The following is a 22,358-nucleotide window of genomic DNA, read 5'->3' on the forward strand; positions in this document are numbered from 1 at the left end:
CTGGGATGTCCCGAGGTGAGGACGCTCTGTGTGGCTGATCCTCAGGTGCCAGTGTTAAATGGCCCTTCCTCAGAGCACAGCTGAAAGAGAACAGGTTCCGTTTCTATGGTCACAGGAAGACACCAGTCCAATCTGCATAATGACACCCCCGCCCCCCGCCCCAACTGCGGGATGGGCAGGGCCTGGAAGGGGGCTCTTCCTGCTAGCACCAAGCCCTATTCATTCCATCAGAAGAATTCCCTTTTGTTTAATCGGTAACTTCTTCTTTACAAATTACAACCCCCCACCTAGTTACCTGTAAACACTAGCCCTCCCTTGCTGCAAATAAAGCCCTGTTACTAAGCAACTAGCTGTGCCCTTCCTCCGTGTCCCAGGGTCATATCCAGTTCCGGGACTCACAGACCCCCCGCTTGGAGTCCATCCCCTACCCTAGGATGCCACCTCCACCCGGGGTTGAGGAATGGGGCTAAGATCATGGACTCCAGGGTTTAACCCAAACATGTAAGTAATGAAAACATTAACACTGCTGTATGTTATATATGAAAGTTGTTAACAGAGTGAATCCTAAGAGTTCTCATCACACACATACACACACAAATTTTTGTTTCTTTAATGTTGTATCTTTAAGAGATGATGGATGTTCATTAAACTTATTGTGATAATCATTTCATGATGTGTAAAATCCAAAAAATTATGCTGTACAGCTTGAACTTATACAGTGTTATATATCAATTATATCTCAATAAAACTAGAAGGAAAAATAAATAAATAGATAAATAAATAAATAAACAAATTAGCAGGTACCAAGTGCTACTTGGTACCAAGTACAGTTTACATTCATCATCTTGTTCCATCCTCACAACAACTCTAAGAGGCAGGTTGTGTTATTTAATCCTCATTTAACAGATGGAGACACTGAGGCACAGAGAGGTTGAATAATTTAAGGTCTAACAGCCTGGAAATAGCAGGGCTGAGATTAGAACCCAGGTCATCCAGATTCCGCTCTATCACTACGTTCATCTTATCTCTTTTAAAGACCCCACCGGGCCATCTTCATAAACCATCATAGGTGGCATCAGTTTGGTAGGCCTGTCTTGCTCTTTTTTTAAAAATAAATTTATTTATTTATTTTTGGCTGCATTGGGTCTTCGTTGCTGCATGCAGTCTTTGTCTAGTTGCAGTGATCGGGGGCTACTCTTCATTGCTGTGCGTAGGCTTCTTATCGTGGTGGTTTCTCTTGTTGTGTAGCACGGGCTGTAGGTGCGCGGGCTTCAGTAGTTGTGGCTCACGGGCTCTAGAGCACAGGCTCAGTAATTGTGGCGCACGGGCTTAGCTGCTCCACGGCATGTGGGATCTTCCCGGACCAGGGCTCGAACCCATGTCCCCTGCATTGGCAGGTGGATTCTTAACCACTGTGTCACCAGGGAAGCCCTGTCATTGCTCTTTTAATCCGGGACACATGGGTAAAAGTTTTCAAAGCTGTGAACGAATTCTCTATATTTGACTCCTCTTTTATTTTCTGATCACCTCGCTTTCTTTTTCCTAACTCCAAAAGGGGCCGAATAGTTCTGGCGCAGCTCCCAGGAAGCTGCAAAGAGGATCAAGCAGGTCCATGTAGTACCTTTTCAGAGAAGCACAGACTGTATTCTTCCCCGAGTATGCACACAGCAGTCAAAGGTGACGCCAACTCCATTCACTTCCGGAGGGGTGGGTACATGCCAGCCTCGGATGTTTTACGCACGTCCTCTCGTTTATTCCTCATCATCAAACAGTCCTACGAGGGAGTATTGTTAAGCCACGCTAGAGGGGGAGTAACTGAGTCCAGAGCGGTTAGGTCAATGGCCTGAGGTCACACGCGTGGTTGGCAGCCAGCTCAGGATGCTGCCTGCACACCCTGTGACTTTCCCACTCCTTGTCCCCTCCTGCTGCCACCCCCACTGCCTCTGGTTAACACCATTCATCTTCCTGGACTTAGGCACTCAGTGATCCACAGGAATGTGGTAAGACTCCCCTGTAAATCACCTTTCTTTGAATGAGCTTCTTGCCAACCGGGCTGGCAGAGTGACAATTAGGAGGACATTATAATGCTGTCGGTTTACCTCTCCCATGTAAACGCCAAAGTACATTTTGGGGGTGTCAGGGTGGAAGAGGGAGGTTCCATTTGCCTTCCAGTTAAGAAGTCCTAATTAAGGCAAATCCTCGTTTGGATACTGGGATCCTAGGCCAACAAGTCTCTTGTGAATCCTCCAAATTAATCATGCTTGTCCCAAGTCAGCACAAAAGACAGGCGGCAGGAGCACCAAGGAGACAGGTAAAACCCTCAGGCTGGGCTTGGGTTAGTTTAGAGGTGTGGTTGGTAAGACAGATGAGGGCCCTTTTCTGAGTGAACCTGGTGAGCAGCCTTGTCGTGCCTGTGACACTCACACCCAGGACTGGTTACATAATTGAAGGGCCCGTGTGAAATTAAAATGTGAGCCCTTGTTCAAAAATTATTAAGAATTTCAAGATGGTGACAACAGAAGTTTAAATGAAGCATAAGGCCTGTAAAGCCAGACCTACTCACACCCAACCTCTTCCTCAACTTTCTCAGAGATGGATTCACCTCTGATGAAGACTCTGATTTGCCAGATCACTAGCTGGCTCTGCCTAGGGGACATTGCCCCAGGAATAGGATGAGGTGGCGGAAAGACAAGGAAAGAGAAATGGACCACTCAGGGATGGATGGGACCACAGTAGGATACTTTCAAAATATTTTCAGCTTTAAAATGCTTCCTTGGGACTTCCCTGGTGGCGCAGTGGTTAAGAATCCGCCTGCCAATGCAGGCGACATGGGTTCGAGCCCTTGTCCGGGAAGATCCCCACATGCTGCAGAGCAACTAAGCCCGTGTGCCACAACTACTGAGCCTGCGCTCTAGAGCCCGCGCACCACAACTACTGAAGTCCACTCGCCTAGAGCCCATGCTCCACAACAAGAGGAGCCACCGCAAGGAGAAGCCTGCGCACCTCAACAAAGAGCAGCCCCCGCTCGCCACAACCAGAGAAAGGCCGCACACAGCAACAGAGAGCCAACGCAGCCAAAAACAAATAAGTAAAATAAATTAAAAATTTTTTTAAATAAAATAAAATGCTTCCTTGACTTTTACCACCTACAAAACCTAGCACGCAGAAAGTATCAACATAAAAAACACAAATAAAAACTAATGATAATACCATATGTTGGCAAAGCTTCAGAGCAACCGGAACTCTCATATGCTGCTGGTGGGAAGGCAAAATGGTAAAGCCACTCTGGAAGACCGTCTGGCAGTTTCTCATCAGGTTAAACATACACTTACCATAGAATATTTACCTGTATCAGTCTACTCAGGCTGCCATAACAAAATGCCACAAACTCAGAAGCTTAAACAATAGACATTTTCTCACAGGTCTGGAGCTAGAAGTACATAACCAAGGTGTTGGCAAATTTGGTTTCTGGTGAGAGCTCTTTTCCTGGTTTGCAGATGGCCACCTTCCTGATGCATCTGTACATGGTCGTTCCCCTGTGCTCACAAAGAGAGAGAACTCTGGTGTCCCTTTCTCTTATAAGGACACTAGTTCAGTGAGATTAGGGCCCCATCCTTATGACCTCATCTAACCTAATTACCTCTATAAAAGCTCTATCTCCAAATGCAGTCACACTGGGGATTGGGGCTTCAACATATGAATTTGGGGGGGACAACGCATCCAGTCTATAACATTACCCAAGGGAAATGAAAACCTACGTTCACACAAAAACCTGTACACAAATATTTAGAGCAGCTCTATTAATAATCAATAACTCGAAACAACCCAAATGTGAATGGATAAATAAACTGTGGTACATTCATACAGCACAATATTACTCAGCTATGAAAAGGAAAAACTGTCGTTACACGTAACGTAATTTCAAAGATGTTCATGAGTAAAGAAGCCTAAAGGTTACCTACTGTTTGATTTCATTTATATGACATTCTCAAAAAGACAAAAATATAAGAATGGAGAACAGATCAGTGGTGTTACTACAAAGTGATGGCTGGAGAGTTTTTGGTGTTCTGTATCCTAATTGTGGTGGTAGTTACACAAATCTAAACATGCTGAAATTCACAGAATTGTACCTGAAAAATTTTAAAGTCAAATTTGCTGTATATTAATTTAAGGAAAAAATGTTAAGATCATCCAAACAAAAAAATAAATAAATACTGTTTGCCAGGAGCCTAGGAGCTTATTTGCCATCTGGTCCTAGTTCTCAAGATCATTTAAAATCCTTTCTCTCCTGCTTTTCATTTGAACAAACAAACAAACAAACACACCTGCCCCTAATTTAGCTTAACAGCTGTTTATTGAGCCGCATGCTACAAGGTTCCATGTGGGGTGTTGCGCGGTTTCCAGAACCTTAGTGAATTGCAATTCAGGAGACCTGGATGTGGAAGCAGAGCGGGCTGTGTGTAGAGGGTCACCTTACAGCTATGACTGTAGCGCAGAAGAGTGGCCGGCCCAAGGCACCTTGCAGGAAGGGAGCTGGGGCCGTAAGCACCCCAACCTCATTTTCCTCCCTCCCTCCAATCCCTCCCAGGGCTCCCATTGGCCAAACCCAACTTGAGGCCAGTGGGCATAGAAGCCTTCAGTCTTGCCCATTTAGGTCAGCCTCCCAGGATGCAGAGCAGGGTGGAAAAGGAGAGCAGATGTGGAGAGGTAAACAAACCATCCAGCATAATCCACGTGGATCCTGTTCTCAAGGGCATAGAATCTGTTGGGGAAGGCAACATCTTTGCAGGGAATTAAACCATGAGGCAGAATGCAGTAAGTGCTTTAATACAGGAAAAAGGTCACACTGGGAAAAGGGAATAGGGAAGGGATTCCTCTAGCTGGACCCAGAAGGATAAGCAGAATATTAGCTGGTAGAGGAGGAAAGGACAACCTGGCCAAAACGAAGAACTGCAAATCCCTCCTGAGGAGTTCAGTTCAATTCACCATTTGTTTATGGAAAGGCAGCTAATGGTCATGGTTAGAAGCACCAGATTCAGCCTGAGAAGAACCTGAGATTGAATACTAACTCTACAGTGTACATGTTGTGTGGCCTTCAGTAAGTTGTTTAACCTCTCTGACTCTCAGTTTCCTGGACTTTTGGGAAGAGTCAATGAAACCGCATATATGTCATCCTGCTAATACCCCTCATAATATCTGGCAGGGTTTGCAGATGCCGTTCATGACCAAAAAGTGACCAAACTTACTTCTGCCGTAAGCCTATATGACCCCCAAAGTCAAGTTTCCATTCAGTCCAAGGGCCAGCCTCGCAAGACCAAGTGACCTTCCTGGGATAGGCACCTGCCCCTTTGTTGTTGGTCTCCGGCATCCTAGCCTCCTTCCTTCTCTACCCCTCCTTCTGCCAGGATCCTGACATCCTGCCCATGCTCCCGGTGACCCATTTCCAGCTCCATCCACTTTGGAAAATAGAGGATTCTCACCCTCTTTCTTTTTTTTTTTTGGCTGAGCCACGTGGCTTGAGGGATCTTAGTCCCCCGACCAGGGATCGAACCCTGGCCACAGCAGTGAAAGCACCAAGTCTTAACCACTGGACAGCCAGGGAATTTCCCTCACCCTCTTTAATGGAGCAAGTTTCTAGAAGATAAACAGGCCCTCACCTACTAAAAATAGGTTACATCTCATAACATTATGAATTTATTAAAAAACAAAATGCAGCACACAAAATTCTCCCTTTGAAGGAAAGAGTGGACAGAACAAGAGCACAGAGGGATAAAAATGAGAGGCCCTGTTCATGCTGTCCCGTGTCTAAAACACAGTGCCCAGCACGGTTATCCAGGCGCTCCATCAACAGCAGTGGAGTGCTCAGAGGCAAAGGTTCTGCAGGCAGGCAATCCAAATTCAGGTCCTGGCCACACCGCTTGCTAATTCTCCCATCCAAGGCAAATTACTTAAGCATTATGAGTCTCAGTTTCTTTATCAAAAAAATGGGTAAAATAACAGTGATTACTTCATAGGATTATTGTGAGGATTCAACTAGTCAATCTAAAATTCTTAGTGCCTAATAACATTACAGATTATTATTATTATTGACACTACTTTTACCTATCCAACATGGCGCAGACCCTCAAGGAGATCACCTATGGAGAACCTATGCAGAATACAGACCTGTTGATAACCACAGTTTCCAAAGCACTGTGATTAGTGGAATGAACAAAATGGTAGAAGAACTCAGGGGAGAGTTCTTCTTAAAGTCCTTAGGAAACCTTTAACCTCATCTGGTGATGCCTGGCATCAGACTTGCAGAGGTTATAATCTAGGTCTTTGCTGGGGCAAGCTTTGGGCCAAAGTGGGGTGGTGTGTAGGGGCGGAGGAGGGAGCTCTTGCAAGGACTGGAAGTGACTCAGAGACACTTTAAAGTGACAGAATGGGAAGTGTACCTGTCAGCACTTCTCTGACTGATTCACCTTCACCAGGGCACGAGCAAGCCCTAAGTAAGCTGGGGGTGGCCCCCGTCAGTGACACACACACACACACACACACACACACACACACACGCGCGCGCACGCGCGAACCCCTTGCCCCTCCAGGTATTGCTCATAGGTAATACTCCCTCCCCCTCCCCCTCCCCTCTACTCTTGATGGTCACTTTGACCAGATGACACCAGTACAGAGAGACCAAAGTTTAAATAGGCACACGAAGGTGGGGGGAGGGGGGACTGGCTCAGGTCTCACTGTCACAGAGTGTGTCTAATATTTCCACTGGTGAACTTATCCCCCCAAATCACCACAGAGATAAATTGCCTTAAAAGAAGTTTTTGCCAAACTTGTCTCCATCACCACGGCACTATATAAATTGATGTATTTTTTTTAAAAAAAATAAATCCTGTACTTATCCTGAGAAGAGCTCAATTACACTGCATTGCACCAGGGCACTATATAAATTGATGTATTTAAAAAAAAAATCCTGTACTTACCTTGCGAAGAGCTCAATTACACTGCATTGCCTTTGTGTGTGTGCTAAAAGTTAATTTGTTACATAAATGTGAATTCAACAAGGGCAGAAATTTTGAGCTGTTTTGTCCTTTGTGGTATCCCTTGTTTGTAGGAAAGTGGCACATAGTAAGTGCTCAGTTAACATTTGTTGAAGAAAGAAATAAATGAAATGTACACACTTTCAATAAGCCACCATTTTCCTGACCTTAATAATCAGCTAATAGGTTCTCAGCCTAGGGCAGTGCTCTTCCAACCCGGCAGACAACTGGAAATATGAAGGGGTGGTTTTGGTTGTCACAATGACTATGAGGTGTCTACTGGCATTTAGCGCCATGGAGTGAGGGAAGTAAATGTCCTGTAGTGCCAAGGACGGCCTCAACCAAAGAAATGTCAATGTCACCCGGGTCAGTAACATAACTTGCGTTGCCAGCTCCTTAGGGACCTGTGTCTCCGGGTGTGACAAAGGCTGGGTGTTTAATAAAGTTCAGCTAAAGGGACAGGAGGGAACAGAGTAGGAGGGCAAGGGGGTGGGGAGGTGCGGGGTGTGAGGCGGGGCAAAAAGATAGGGTTGCTAGTAGGGAAAATGCCTCCCTGGGCTTAAGAGAAACCCAGTCCTTTGCATTTTCTGATGCTCGCAGAACATTTAAAAGAGAGGCTCTGCCACATTGGAGTGTACTGAAAGCTTTTGGATGAAAGGCAAGATCCCTGAGTCCCGCCAGGAAAATCCCACTATGCATTCCAGGCCAGCAGCCAGGGCCTGGCAGCCCCTCCGTGCCCTCAAAAGGAAGTTCAGCAAGTTTTGCTCCCAGTGCCCTCTAAGGAGTGAAGGTGATCCCACCCAGCCGGGATTTGCTCCCGGCGCGCGCAGCGTGTAGGAAAACCGCCCAATTGGGAAGCCCGAGCTGCATTTCCGCCCGGGACTGATTGAGCTCGCACCTCCCAGCCGGCGCCCCGCGCCCACTAGGTGGCGCCTGCGCTCTAGTGGGCGCCTCTCCGGCGCAGACGAAAGCGACCGCGGAGCCCGGCGACAGGTCGAACCGGAGTCTCAGGATTGCGGGCACCGGAGGGCAGCGCCGACAGCCAAGGTAGGATTCCTGAGCCCCGGGCGTTTCCCGCGAACCTCTGTGGTGAGGCGTGGGCAGCGTGGCGGCCGCCGAGCCCTGCCGCCGGTCTCCGCGGACGACTAGACAGGTCGGAGCGGCCGCACGTGTCGTTGCCTGTGGGGACCTGGAGACCCGCAGTCGCCAAGCTGGGCCTAGGGGCAGGGCTGGACGCCAGGTCGCTCGCACGCAAACATCCTCCACTAGCTGGTTCCTCTGGAGAGCCTGACCGAATCCCCGAACAGCCAGTCCTAGGAGGAGAAAAGAGTTACTGCCACCCAGAGCGACTTTAGCTTTGGAGCTGAGTGCTAATAAGATCCAAAGCACCATTTCTCCAACTTGCCTGCCCATTGGAATCGCTTGGGGAGCACTAAAAAATACTGATGCCCCGTTTCCCTCCCACCCCACCACCTCCGAGACTCAGATGTAGGAGGTCTGGGTTGGGGCCTGGGCATCTGGACATTTCAAAGCTTCCCAGGAGATTCCCAGCTAGCAGCCAAGTGTGAGGATCCTTGATTTAAAGGGTTGGAGAAAAAGGAGGACGGTTGTCGCAGCCCAGAATGCTGATTCTTCGCCTCCTCCTCCTTCTTCAACATGCCTTTTAAGCAGGAAATATCTCCACCTTTGAGCTGTCAAACCCAAGATAACAAACCAACATCTTCCCTCCCAATAGTGCTGGTTCTGAAAGGGTTGAACTCGGAAGTGGGCAGGGAACAGAAAGACACAGATGTAGAATATGAGAAAAGACTCATGAGAGAGGCGGGTTTCTTTTTACCCAGATCCTACAGAAGTTCAGGGGGCCTCCTGGAGCAGCCCTCATCATATTAGTAAATGTTACATTTACACCAAAGCGGTTATGAGCCTAGGCTTGGAGTTCCCAGAGCCAGCCCTTCGTGGGCTGTGTGACCCTTGAAAACTCATGGAACCCCTCCTAGCCTCAGTTCCTTCATCTGCAAAATGGGTATGACAGTATCATATAAAACTCTTAGAGTTGCCATGGGAATTATTGCCCATAAGAGGTAATGTTTACTACGGACCTGCCTGTGCCTGGCACAGTGCTAAATGCTTTCTTTGCATGGCCACATCAACTCATCACCATAACCCACAAGGTACTACTCTAACTACCGCATTTGATAGTGAAGGAAGCTGGGGCTCAGAGAGGTCAAGGAACTTGCTCAGGGTTAAATAACTAATAAAAGGCAGGTCCTGTGTTTGCAGTCTGATTCCAGAGCCCATGGCAAAAGTACAATAATCTGCTGTTTCCCTTGTTGGCAGAGGAAACATAGAAAAAGCACTTAGCACAGGGCAGCTCGTGGTGCCTGCTCCGTAAACACTAGCTGTCATTGCTGCCAACGAAGCACTTTCACTGAATTGACTCATGTGTTCATTTAAACTGGATTTATTATTGAGAGCCTACTATGTGCCAGGCTGTTTTCCAGGCGCTAGAGGTAAAACGGTAAGACAGAGGTAAACCAGTCCTCAGTGAGCTCACATGCTAGTGAATGAGAGAAATGGGAAGAAAGTACAGTGGATCCTCATTATTTGCAGATTCCGTATTTGCAAATTCTCCCACTCGCTAAAATTTATTTGTCACCCCCAAATCAATAGCCACAGTGCTTCTCGTGGTCATTCATGGATGCAAACAGTGGCAAAAAATTTGAGTTGCTCAACACACGTGTTCCCAGCTGAGGTCAAAACAAGATGACACTGCTTTCTTGTTTCAGCTCTCAGAACTGGGAACAAGTGTCCTTTTTGTGGTCTATTTAGTGCCATGTTTTTTTTTTTTTTGTTTTGCATTTTTGTGCTTTCTGTTGGTGATTTTGCTGTTTACAGTCACCCCCAAACATAGTGCTGAAGTGCTGTCCAGTGTTCCCAAGCACAAGAAGGCTGCGATGTGCCTTACGGAGAAAATGTGTGTTAGATAAGCTTTGTTCAGGCATGAGTTGTAGTAGTATTGGCTGTGAGTTCAATGTGAATGAATCAACAATATATATTAAATAAGGAGTCTTGAAACAGAAACACACATAAAATAAGGTTAGGTATTGATCTGTAGATGAAAATGTGACCAGAGGCTTGCAGAAACCTAACCTTAGGTTTTTCCCTTAGGAGCAATAGATCAGTATTTGCCAGTTCCATGTTCATGGCAACTTTATAGAATATAACTACTGTGAATAATGAGAATTGACTCTAATTAGACATCACTGCACATGCACTGAGAGAATCAAGCACAAAGATGGAGAGGCATACAGAAAGGCATACATATGGATTAGGGGTCAGAAAGGCTGAGAAGCAGCCAGGGTGGGGGGTGAGATGAGGAGAAAGTATTTCAGGCAGAAAAAGCAGCATGTGCAAAGGCCCAGAGGTAGGTGAGAACTTGGCAAAGTCAAGGAGCTCAAGGAGAGCCAGTGTGCAGGGAGTGTAGTGGTCAGAGGAAGCAGAGGCCCGATAATATGATAATATGCTGGAGAGGGAGGCTGGGGCCAGGTGGCAGTGTTTTGTGGGCAGCTCACCTTTCTTTCGTCCAGTTACCACAGTAATCCTGGCAGACTGGGTGATGAAATTGATGCCCCAGGCAGTTATATGCCTTGCTCAAAGCTACACCACTGGTAAACAGCAAAACCCATCTCCCCACCCCCATCTTAATCTAATGTTGAACAGACATCTGAGTGTTGATCTGAGATCCAGGACACGATCCTGGGCTGGAGATTTGGTTTGTTTGGGGGAGAATGAGTAACTGAAGCCATCAAGAGTCGATGAAACCACCTGGGACAATGGGCAGAGTGTGGGGAACAAAAGGTCTTACGCCCTTTTAAAAATAAATAAAATTACTCCTGGTATAAAAACATTAATGCCTCAGTGGGGGAGTCCTAGGTACCTGCAGAGGGCAGAGGGAGTCATGAGGGTGGTCACAGAGATGTAGGAAAAGGAACTGTGAACATCTGATCCAAAAACCCCCTAAATACTAGGTCTGGTGATGGGCTTCCCATCCACTGGGCAACCAGGTCTCAATCTGCCTCTTGTCCCTGCAGGATAATGATCTTGAATAGGGGTCAGCAAACTCTTCCGTAAAGGGCCAGATAGTAAACGTTTTGAGCCTCGTGGACCATATATGGTTTCAGCTGCAACTACTCAACTCTGCAGTTATGGAGTAAAAGTGGCCGTAGACAATATGGGAATGAATGAGTGTAGTTGTGTTCCAATAAAACTTTATTGATGGACACTGAAATCTGGGTTTCATATCATTTTTATGGGCCATAAAATGTTATTCTCGTTTTGATTTTTTTCCCCCCAACCATTTAAAATTGTAAAAACCATTCTTAGCTCACAGGCTGTACAAAAACAGGCAGTGGGAGAGCCCATGGGCCGTGGGCCGTAGTTTGCCAACTCGATCTAGAATCATGGACCTAAGTGTCAGAAGGAGACTAAATGTCCTCCTGGTTGAATTCTTACCTGACTCATGAATCTCCGTGGAACATTCTCAGCCATTTCTCAAGCGCCACAGTTAAACTGTGCCATAGCTGGGGCTTCCCCGAAGTAGATCATGAGACCAGGACTTGGGTGCCCGGAATTCATTTGGGAGGTGATCCCAGAAAGCCCAGTGAGAGTGAAACGGACCGGAGAAGGGAGGAGAGCCAGTAGAGGATGCGTCGATGAGTGAGTTACCTTGGAGCAAACGGCTCAGTCTCTCTGGGGCTGCTCGGAGACACTGTGCGTCCCAGCAAACCCCCAACTTCTGCGTGCGGTCAGGAGTACGCAGCCTGCCACCAGAAAATGTCTTCGAGTAGAAAGAAGTGAGAGGCAGGCGGGGTGTCTGGAAACTGTCTGCAGGTTTCGTCCGGGGGACGCTGGGGAGCGCGGTGGTCTATGAAATGTTTCTGACTGCTTTTTGAAGTGTGCTGATCATACCACTGGGTGCCTGGTGGGATGATTCGGTGTGGCAGAGCACTGTAGTGCTAAAGATGACGAAGCCTCATTCTTGGAGAGGTATTTCCTTTTTAAACCGTCCCTTTGATCCGGCCCTGCCTCTCTCCCTAGAGCAGGAGCTGCAACCACACGGGCCTTTCACTTCCTTAAACTTGCCAGACTCTGCCTTCTGACTACAGTCAACAAAAGAAGTTTCAGTGAAGTACCAGACCGTTTTGGTAACACTTGCTCGTCTCCCTTCTTACGGAAAAGGCAGCAGTCCTCAAACTCAGGGGGTGGAACAGGCAACAGTAGCTAGCTAAAATTTGATAACATTGCTTTATGTTTATTTGTACAGTTTCCATCTATACCTGACAAGTGTTTCTGGCTTTGCCTTTGCAGTAGTAATATAAAGTTTCCTTTCAAATAAATTTAGATAAATAATGTGTCTACTTAGAAATAGTATAAGTGGTATGAGATTATAATAAAAAATAATAGTTGCTACCACTTGCGGAGCACATAATGTGTGCTGGGCGCTATCCTAAGCATTTTGCATGTATAATTTAATCAATCTTCACCACAGTCACATGGGTTAAGTACTATTTGAGGTAGGTACTATTATTAGTGGAGAAAACAGGCATGGGAAAGTAAGGTAACTTGCCCAAAGTTATGTAGCTAGTAAGTGACAGGACTGGAAAATGAACCCAAGCGTTTCTGTTTCCGTTTGTATTCCTAATCGCCAAGTTACACTGCCTCTCACAAACGTGACAGAAGAAAGAAGAAAAATAAAAGTGGTGATATTTGAATGACTGATATTAAAGGAAAACTGCCTTTAAAAGTTCCGCTTTTTTTATCTCACCGAAATCTCTCTCCCTGTATCTGCCACCCCTTGGTTGTCATACTTTCTTCTGGAGCCCCAGGGAACAAATCTTTCCCCTTTGCATCACTGCAGTCCTTCAGGTATTTGATGACAGGGAACTGGTTGGCCCTCCCGGATCTTCCCTGCTCTAGATTAAACGTTGCCAATTCCTTCTGCTTGTTTTCTGTCATGTGTTCTTGGCATCTTGCCCCAAGCACAGGATCTCTTTCTTCCTTATTCTTTCTTATTCCAACAGAACTTATTTTGGTCGCTGTAGCACTTTTCTTGCAGGCCTCCCACAGCTCATGCCGGGCTCAGGGTAGACGGCTGCGGTCGGGGTGATTGACGTGGCAAAGCGCAGCTGGCTAGCAGTGTCAGGAGAAGCACCCCTCAGGGCCAATGTGACGAGGGCTGGGGGCTGGAGATGCTGCTCATTCTTTGCAGGTCGGAGATGGAGTGCCTTTCGTGCACATGGAACTGATCAGGCTAGCAAGGACAAAATCACCAAATTCACAGCAGCCTGGTGAGGAAGCCAGACCACAAATATATTAAATCACAATGGGACAAGCACTGTGAAGCAGCCTGAAAACTTCATGTCAGCCTATCAGCACATTCTTTCCCCTGTAGGAAAGTCACAGGGGATGCCAGATTCTACTTAGAAGCTTGGCATTCCTGGAATCCAAACAAGGTGAACAAGATGAATGATTTTAATAGCCAGGATGGCCTAAGATATTTGTATCCTCTGAGGGATACAGCGGTCCAGAATGGCAGCACTACTGGCCTGATTCCCCATCTCTGTGCTCATGATAGACGTGACTAATCAATTACCGAATCTTTGCCTTCCTACTGCTCCCTGGACCAACCTTAAGATCCCTATCAAGAGAGAATTCTGGGAAGCTCTGAGCTGGCTGGAATGCTCAAGGGATTCCCACTACCCTGGACAATGTGGGAGACGATAGACTCTCAAAGACTTGCTCTTTCTTACCCCCTTTTCTCAGCTCCTCAGACATCACCATTTCTCTCTACCTAATATTTTTCAGCTTATGTTAATACAATTGGCTTTTTTTTTTTTCCATTGTCAAGTCTTGATTTGATTTCCAGGCCTTGCTCTTCCTGCTTTGTCCAGAGATACATCCTGTCCTGTGCTTAAGAACTTTTGCAGATCAGTCATCACAGACATTTTGTATGCATTCTACTGATGTAGTGTCCCCACATTTTGGGGTGACTTGCTGTGTACCTCCAAGTAACAGCTTCTTGCAACCAAGAAGCAGCTTTCTGGGATATAGAGTTTTGCTCCGTTATAGAATCGGCAGCATCACAATTTTAAGCTATTACTACTGTTATCCCTCGTCTATTCCTGAGGACTGGGATACAGGTGGCACTGGAGAGGGAGGGGGTGGAAGAGGAGGCTTAAGGCACTAAATCCAAATTATTGAGTTTGCTGCTTATGAGCATTGGTTATGCTTATCCAAAGAGTTAGGAGTCCTGTTATTTTGGAGCAAGCAGACCTTTTGCCAGCCTTTAAGAAATGTACATTTTGTTAAACAACAGGATCTACTGTATGGCACAGGCAACTATACTCAATATCTTGTAATAACCTATAATGGAAAGGAATCTGAAAAAGAATATATATATACACACACACACGCACCTATATGTACGTATGTATAACGGAATCACTTTGCTGTACACTTGAAACTAACACAACATTGTAAATTAACTCTACTTCAATTTTTAAAAATGTACGTTTTGTGCGTAACCTCTTTTCCCACTCATAGGAAGAACCTTGACTTACATAAAGGAAGATGAAATGCATATAGAGAATTTGTGGCTCCTGGGGCTGCAGAGAAAGGCCTCCTTGAGCTCCTCAAGAGGAAAAGTGGGCCCTGCCCCTCAGGGGCTGCCCAGTCTGACAGGGGAGATCCACTTCGCACATTAGGAAGGCTGGCAGTCCAATGAGAGAGGCACAGTCCCTAACCTCGAGGAGTCTGATGGAGGAGAGGCATGCAGTGTCCTTGGAGTGAACTGTCTCCCTCCCTGCGGATTCTGCTGTATCTGCTGCTTCTCTTCAGTCTGTCATCAGGCAGGTGGTGCGCCTGACTTCATTCACAGCTCCGCTACAGCTGTGCAAATGCGCACCAGAAGGCCAGGGGTTCTGAGGGTCAACCCAGGAATTTGTTTGTTTTTAATAGACTTTATTTTTTTAGACCAGTTTAGATTTACAGAGAAATTGAGACGATAGTACAGAGAGTTCCCATATACCCCACACCCAGGTCCCCCTACTAACCGTTTGTTAACCCATAGTCCATTTGTTATAATTAATGAACCATGCTGATACATTATTGATAACACAAGCCCATAGTTTATTCAGACTTTCTTAGTGTGTACCTAATGTCCCTTTTCTATTCCGGGATCTTGTCCAGGGTCCTACATTGCATTTAGTTGTCATGTCTCCTTAGGCTCCTGTTGGCTGTGACAGTGTTTCAGAACTCCTTTGTTTTGGATGACCTTGCCAGTTTTGAGGGGTACCACTCAGATGTACTGTAGAATACCCTGCTATTGGAACTTGTGTGATATTTCTCTCATGGTTGGACTAGGGTTATGGGTTTTGGAGAGGAAGACCACAGAAATAAAGTGCCTTTTTTCATCACATCACATGACGTGTCCATAATATCAACATGACTTACCACTGTTGCTACTACCTTGGATCACCTGGCTGAGGTAGCATTTGTCAGGTTTCTCTGTGAAGTTACTCTGTTTCCCCTGTTCCATACTGTTCTCTTGGAAGGAAGTTTTTTTTTTTTTTTTTTTTTTTGCGGCACTGTGCACCATGTGGGATCTTAGTTCCCCGACCAGGGATTGAACCCGCACCCCCTGCATTGGAAGTTCAGAGTCTTAACTACTGGACCAGCAGGGAAGCCCAGGAAGATTATTATGTGCAGCCCACGCTTAAGGGAGTGGGCGGTCTGTCCCCCGTACTTTAGGGTCATGTGTCTACATAATTTATTTAGAATTCTTCATGGGAGGTTGGGCTCTTCTCTCCCAATGATTAATTTTTTTTAAAATTTGTAATAGTATGGACTTGTGGATTTTACTTTATACCCCAGGCTATCATCCAATACTACTTTGTTTTGTTGCTCAAATTATTCCAGCTTTGGCTACTGGGAATGGAATTTATGTTTTTAAACTAGCTCCTGAGGGCTTTCTTATATGTATTCCAGTTTGGGACCCATGTAGGCCTGGGTTCGCACTCCAGCCTCACCACTAACTGGCTGTGTGTGTGTGCGCGCGTGTGCGTGTGTGCGCGCGCGCGTGTGTGTGTGCGCGCGCACTCTCTCTTGACAGGCTGCTTTATCACTGGGGCGTCGGTTTTCCCAGCTGAAAGTGGAGCTGAGATTGCTACCTGCCGCTTAGGGTTATTAAGATGCATTTAGTAAGTACTCTGTCGCTAGAAGTTGTTATTATTGTCAGTTCACAATCCGTCGGCATCTGGCTGCAGAAGGCTCCAAATCAAGGCCAAGTATGCCTTTACAGTGCTTCCCTTCCAAGGCCACAGGCTGGTGTGGCAGAGAAGTTCCTGCACGGGGTGCCCTTCTCCCAGGTCGCCTCCCCTCCCTGCTGACCCAGCCTCCTCTCCCAACTTCCGCCTCTCAGTCACACCACACGCCTGCCAAACAAACAACTCACCTAGATGCCCTCCACCAATTCACACAGCTGCACGTCCTCACTCCCTCAAACCCCCCTTAAACACCACTTCCTCTGTGACACCGCGCAGCAGCCAAGCAAGAAGTCCCGCCTCCCTCCTCCACTGAACTGCCAGAGCTCCTGGCAGCTGTGTCCACTCCTGCCCGAAGGCCCTCATCACTTCAGACCCTGCGTCCTCCTCAGCACTCCTTGTCTGTGTTCATCTTTCTCTCCCGCTTGCGCACGCTGGGCTCCCACACCAGCCTGTGGTCTTGTCTGCACCTGTGGTAAGTTTTGACAAGACAGAAGAAGTAGGGGAAGGGCCATTTCCTCGGTGGGGACTGGGCCTAACTGGACTCCTCAGAGGTCGAGATGCTGACCCTAGTCACTTCCACTTTTATGTACCTGTATATGTATATTTTTAATTATGGTAAAATACGCAGGGCATAAAATTTACCATTTTAACCATTTAATTAATTTATTTTTTAAAATTTGTTTTAAATTTATTTTATTTTTGGCTGCGTTGGGTCTTCATTGCTGCACTCTGGCTCTTCTCTGGTTGCGGCGAGCAGGGGCTACTCTGTGTTGCGGTGCGCGGGCTTCTCATTGCGGGGACTTCTCTTGTTGCTGAGCACAGGCTCTAGGGCACACCGGCTTCAGTAACTGTGGCACGCAGGCTCAGTAGTTGTGGCTCTCGGACTCTAGAGCGCAGGTTCAGTAGTTGTGGCGCACGGGCTTAGTCGCTCCGCGGCATGTGGGATCTTCCCGGACCAAGGCTCAAACCCGTGTCCCCTGTGTTGGCAGGTGGATTCTTAACCACTGCACCACCAGGGAAGCCCCCATTTTAACCATTTTAAAGTGCACAGTTCGGTGGCGTTAAGTACATTTACATTGTTATAAAACCAGCCATCACCACAGTCCATCTCCAGGTGGTTCCAGAACTTTTTCATCTTCCTAAATGGAAACTCCATACTCATTAAACAATGGGTTTAATTGTTTAATTAATTTAATTTCCTCCCCATTTTCTCCTTCCTACAGCCTCTGACAACCACCATTCCACTTTCTGTTTCTATGATTTTGACAACTCTAAGTACCTTACATATAAGGATGGATCGTTCAATCGTTGTCCTTATGTGACTGGCTTATTTCACTTCGTATAATGTCTTTAAGGTTCATTCATGTTGTAGCATACGTCAGGATTTCCTTCCTTTTTAAGGCTGAATTATATTCTGTTGTATGCATATACAGCATTTGGTTTATCCATTTATCTGTTGATGGACGTTTGGGTTGCTTCCACCTTTTGGCTATTCTGAATAATATGGCTATGAACATGGATGTACAAATATTTCTGCTTTTAATTCTTTGCAGTATATAGCCAGAGTGGATCATAAGGTAACTCTCTATTTTATCTTTTGAGGAATTGCTGGGATTTCCCTGGCGGTCCAGTGTTTAAGACTCTGTGCTCCCAAGTCAGGGGGTACAGGTTCAACCCCTGGTCAGGTAACCAAGATCCCACAGGCCGCACAGCATGGCCAAAAATAGTAAATAAATAAAGTAAGGAAGGAAGGAAGGAATCGCCCACCATTTTCTACGGTGGCTGCACCTTTTTACGTTCCCACAAGCAATGGGCAAAGGTTCCTATTTCCCCACATCCTTGCCAACACTTGTTATTTTGTTTTGTTTGTTTTTTCATTAATAGTTCTAATAGGATCTCATTGTGGATTTGATTTGCATTTCCCTAATGATTAGGGATGTTGAGCATCTTTTCATATGCTTATTGGTCATTAGAATATCTGAAGAAATGTCTCTTCAAATCTTTTGCCCAATTTTTAATCAGTTTGAGTTTTTTGTTGTTTTGAGTCAGGAGTTCTGTGTGTATTCTGGATATTAATCCCTTATCAGATATGTGATTTGCAAATATTTTCCCCCAGTCTGCCTTTTCACTCTGTTAGTAGTGTCCTTTGATAAACAGAAGTTTTTACTTTTGATGAAGTTCAGTTTACCTATTTTTTCTTTTGTTGCCTGTGCTTTTGTTGTCATGTCCAAGAAATCATTGCCAATTCCAATGACATGAGGCTTTTTTTTTCATGTTTTCTCATAAGAGTTTACAGTTTTAGAGCCTATGTTTAGGTCTGTGATCCATTTTAGGTAATTTTTGTATATGGCATAAAGTGAAGGTCCAGCTTCATTCTTTTGTACTTGGATATCCAGTTTTCCCAACACCATTTGTTGAAAAGACTGTCCTTTCCCCATTGAGTTGTTTCGGCACCTTGCTGAAATAAGGTCATAATGGTCATTTGACTATATATGTGAGGGTTTATTTCTAGGCTCTCTATTCTATTCTACTAGTTTATATGTCTGTCTGTATGCCAGTAGCATATCGTTTTGATTACTGTACCTTTGTAATAAGTTTTGAAGTCATGAAGTTTGAGTTCTTCAGCTTTGTTCTTTTTCAAGATTGTTTTGGCTGTTTGGGGTTCCTTGAGATTCCTTATGAATTTTAGTATGGATTTTTTTATTTCTGCAAAAAACATCATTGGGATTTTGGGAGAGATTGCACTGAATCTGTAGATCACTTTGAGTAGTAGTGTCATCTTAATATTAATCCATGAACATGGGATGTCTTTCCACTTATTTGTATCTTCTTTAATTTCTTTCAGTAATGTTTTGCATTTTTCAGTGTACAAGTCTTTCACCTCCTTGGTTAAGTTTAGTCCTAAGTATTTTATTCTTTTTTGCGCTCACTTCTACTTTTTGAGGCTCCTGATACATTGCAAAATGAAGAAATACAAAACAAGATACCGGAGTGGTGGTCCATTTAAACTGTATGATCCTCTCAGTGTTTCTCAGGGGCAGCATATATAGAGAGAGTGATAGGATTATATAGTGTCAAAAGCCTAACTTGGAGTCCCTTCATAAATGTGAGGTCTCCCTATCGATTTACCACCACGTGATGGGAGGAGAGGGCCTGAGTGGTCCCTGTTCCTGGGGTAGGAGTGGGAATGGCATAATATTCTCTCAGGTGGGCCCTGCTGAGGGATCCAGCAAAGGCCTAAAGTCACCATAGGCCTAATCAAAACATCTCCCCAGAATGTGATGTTGAGAACATCCAGACCCCTTCAAAGCCCCAGACTAGAAGACCCCAGAGTCCCAGGGTCATGGATTCTTTCTACGCGGAACAAAAACAGTCACCTAGAGGTGCAGATGAAATAGAACAACCAGCTTACCGACACCCATAGTCTTGCTAACCCTGTGGGGATTTTGTCGGCTGTGTTGCTGGCCCACACTAGTTTCAATTTGAGGAGTTGTGTGAGGACAAAAGGTGAGGGAGCACAGCATGTGAGGGCCAGTCCCTGTTCAGGCATTTCCCACAACCTCCTGGAAGGCTCCTAAATGGCTGCCCTCTCTTCTTCAGTCGTTCAGCTGTCTTAGGGCTTTCTCGGCCATTCTTTTTCAGGCATTGGATTTATTTTGCTTCTCATTTTTTTTTTGGCCTGTGGGAATGCACATACAACACAGCCACTCACACTCATGCACACACAAACCCCATTGTGTATCCCTGCTAATGTCTGCAGGATTCACAGGCTGCAATGTCTGGAGACACAGTTTCTGTCTCCTTTTCTCTCATCTTTCCTCCTTCTCCTTCCTGCTAAAGCCTGTTGTTGTCTTATCCCCAGCCGGAAGCTCCCTCTGTCATGGGGCCAGGTTCCCGGCCACTAGCTCTACTCCAGCTGCTGCTCCTACAGGCCCAGCCAACTCCTATTACCATAGCAACTGAAACTCATTTTTCCATCCCTGCATTTCCACTTTGGAAAGGAAACCCATAATAGTCTTTTAAAAGAAAAAAAATTGAGCTACATCTGGCATCATCAGCTTGGACTGTGCAGAATTTCTAGCTCCCCTGACTCCCTTGGTCCCCTAAAAACCCTCCCCTACTTTCCTCCGCCTGCCTCCACCCCTCCAAGTCCCAAGGCTCCTGGCTCAAAAGCAGGTTTGAGGAGAAGTCTGGGTGGGCCCTTTCTCTCTTTAAATTAATGCAAGAGGACTCTGCTTTGCCAACCCAAGAAGAGGACGAAGTTAGAGGCTCTATTCCATTGCATCAGGTGATGCTATCCTGTGTCATCAAGGGTAACTGTGTATTTACCTTCCCCCTGGCTGGCGAGGTCAGAGGTTGCCTGAATATGTCGTTATGTCCTCTCTGAAGATGAGGCACCCACTCTCGGACTCTCGGGCAGCATGACTCTGAGGTTTTGAGCAAGATTTGATGACTACACTCCCAGTGTGGTGGCTTGGCTGGTATATTACACATACAGGAACCTAGGAGTATGATGTGAAGGGGTTTGGGGATAGCTCTCCCCTCTCCTACCCCCGACAGACTTTCCTTACTGACCTGGCCCATCCCTAGTGCCTGGAATTCCACCACTGGCAGTGAATGCCATTGGGCTCACACACCGTTTTCTACTAAAAAGGTAAAGTGCATGTTAGGTTGTGGTCAGCTTGGACACATCCACCCTTGTCACCATACCATGCACATGGGGCATGCTCGGTTAATGTTTGTTGGATTGAATTATCTCTTAGCAAGCATACAGTGGTTCAACAGATAACTTTCCCTGGATAGGCAGATTTTGGCAAGAAAGGATTTTCTATATTATTATTAACCACTTTTAAAAATTATCCTACTCCCCTGAACTACCCACCGCTGTCAGTATGGATAACCGAGAGTCACATGCAAAGGGCAGGAATCAGTTTCTAGTACAGCAGTTGTTTCTTCCGGCTGCTCAAAAAACAATGTGTGCCGGGAAAACAAGGAGCGTCATTAAACCCCTCCAAGGGGAAGACCGTGTTTTTCTAAACATGGGTCTTTATCTCTACAACATGCTACCACCACCCGCTCCTGCTGCCCACGTGAGCCGGGCTTTCTGAGTCACTCGTGCTGTGTTTTTGAACACAACGTGGGGGAAGAGCCTCCACGGTCTGTTCGGCTCTGGCTATGAAAAATACAAGCTGCGTTTGACTGAATGACAGAAAGAAATCTGTCGAGCCAGGAAGCGTAGTAAATACTGTGACTCTCTGCAAATGTGCACAGTGCAAACAGCTTTTTCCAGTCTGGAAAAATGAAGAGATGTGTCTGTGCAAAACCAGCCAAGTCTCCTCCCCTCCTCCCTTTCCACCACTCCACCTCCACCTCCTGGCAAAGCCTCCCACCCTGCCCCAGACATTCAGTCATCAGCTTTCATCCTTTGTGACTTGCTTCGCCCCAGGAAATAACATTGCCCAGGCTCTGGGGAGATACACCAGCCTCTCCCAGGCATCTCTGAGGGATGTCTGTCTGGTTGGGTTTTGCCAGTCCTCTCCGACCTTGGCCAGATTTGGCTCACAGCACAATTGTGCGGGAAGCAGAGTGGGCCTGGTGTCTCCTATTCCCTTGCTCACAGCCTGCTTTCTCCTCCCCTTCAATCTTCCCCAGTTTGCTTTGAAAGAACCTTTATCCCATCCCGACTTCCATGGGACAGGGTTTAGAGGGAAGACTTGCAAAAGGTGAGGGTTTAAAAGCCTTCGCTTTGGGCTAGTACAGGGGGCGGAGGTGCAATGGGAAATTTCCCAGTGACTCAAAGACGACCAGGGCCAGGACAGCCGTTGGTTGGTACAGTTTCTATACAAGAGGGACTTACAGGGAAAATCTGGGTCTGCACCTTGTCTTGAAGATACATTTGCATAGCAACTATGCTGTTTTTGCCTCGATGGCATGTTTGGGGCTGGGGGTAGTGCTGACAAAGACAGGGCACAGGACCGTAAACACCCGTCCACTGGCGTGTTGC

The 22,358-nt window shown here is 46.2% G+C and overlaps 1 protein-coding gene across 1 annotated transcript in view; it reads left to right on the top strand.

The window, feature by feature from the left end:
• Positions 1-8,023: 8,023 nt before the first annotated feature.
• The window catches only part of CHD9 (chromodomain helicase DNA binding protein 9), a 244,924-nt gene continuing 230,589 nt past the window's right edge, over positions 8,024-22,358 (top strand). Inside the window, exon 1 of the mRNA XM_060289805.2 lies at positions 8,024-8,078. The gene's annotated coding sequence lies outside the window, so the exon portion shown is untranslated. The remainder of the gene's footprint in view (positions 8,079-22,358) is intronic.

Source organism: Globicephala melas, chromosome 19 (genome assembly GCF_963455315.2).
Source record: "Globicephala melas chromosome 19, mGloMel1.2, whole genome shotgun sequence".
Lineage (NCBI taxonomy): Eukaryota > Metazoa > Chordata > Mammalia > Artiodactyla > Delphinidae > Globicephala > Globicephala melas.